Genomic DNA, 851 nt, shown 5'->3' with positions numbered 1-851 from the left:
CTCTTAATGGTAAAGATGTGGAATTCTGTATTCAGACTCCATGCAGAAAAACACTACGAGACATGCAAAATTCCAGAGTTTGAACTTGACACCGAGAGGAAACGGGCCCTGGGATGGAGTTGTTCCGTGCGGTGTGCTAAGTGCAGCTACCGGTCTCCACTACACAAGCTCTACAGAGAAGCAGACACAAATAAGCCCGGACCAAAGCCAGCACTTGTGAACAGGTACCTACCATCAGCTCTGTGTGGCCAGTCTGTCAGCACCAATGGAGCCAGACTGCTTCTCGGACATACCTACCGGAGCAAAAAGTGGGATGCAGCGACAAGCTAACCTGGTGTCCAAGGAGTTAACAGCACTCAACAAAATAGACATTGCCGAGAAGACCAGACAGGTAGTGGAGGTTAACCACCAGAGAGGGGATGCTAATCCAAGCACTATCGGAATAGCACTGGACGGGCGATACAACAGCACATCATTTGGGAGTGCTAAGAAACCTGGCATGAATGCCTCACAGGGAATGAGTCTGGGCATTGAGACATCAACTCCTAAGTAGTGGATAGTAGCACGCTCACTTCAGAACAAGCTGTGCTGGACTGGTGCTTCGCTGAGGGGAAAAGGATATGTTGTCAACTGTCCTGGAGGCCACCCTGACTGCACAGCCAACACTGACCGATACGACGGCCTGTCAGAGCATGCCATGGGAAAAAACATTGGAGATCAGCTGACCAGTCAAGGTATTTTGGTCAAGTACGCCACGACTGACGGGGACGGTACTGGAGCCAAAGGCATTGAGGAGGCCATGCAAGCCCTATATCCCATGTGGTCGGTTGAGAGACTGGCCGACCCAACAC

Source organism: Mizuhopecten yessoensis, unplaced genomic scaffold, assembly GCF_002113885.1.
Source record: "Mizuhopecten yessoensis strain PY_sf001 unplaced genomic scaffold, ASM211388v2 scaffold9541, whole genome shotgun sequence".
Taxonomy (NCBI): Eukaryota; Metazoa; Mollusca; class Bivalvia; order Pectinida; family Pectinidae; genus Mizuhopecten; species Mizuhopecten yessoensis.
The sequence above is the reverse complement of the archived record's forward strand: the minus strand, read 5'-3'. Positions refer to the sequence as shown.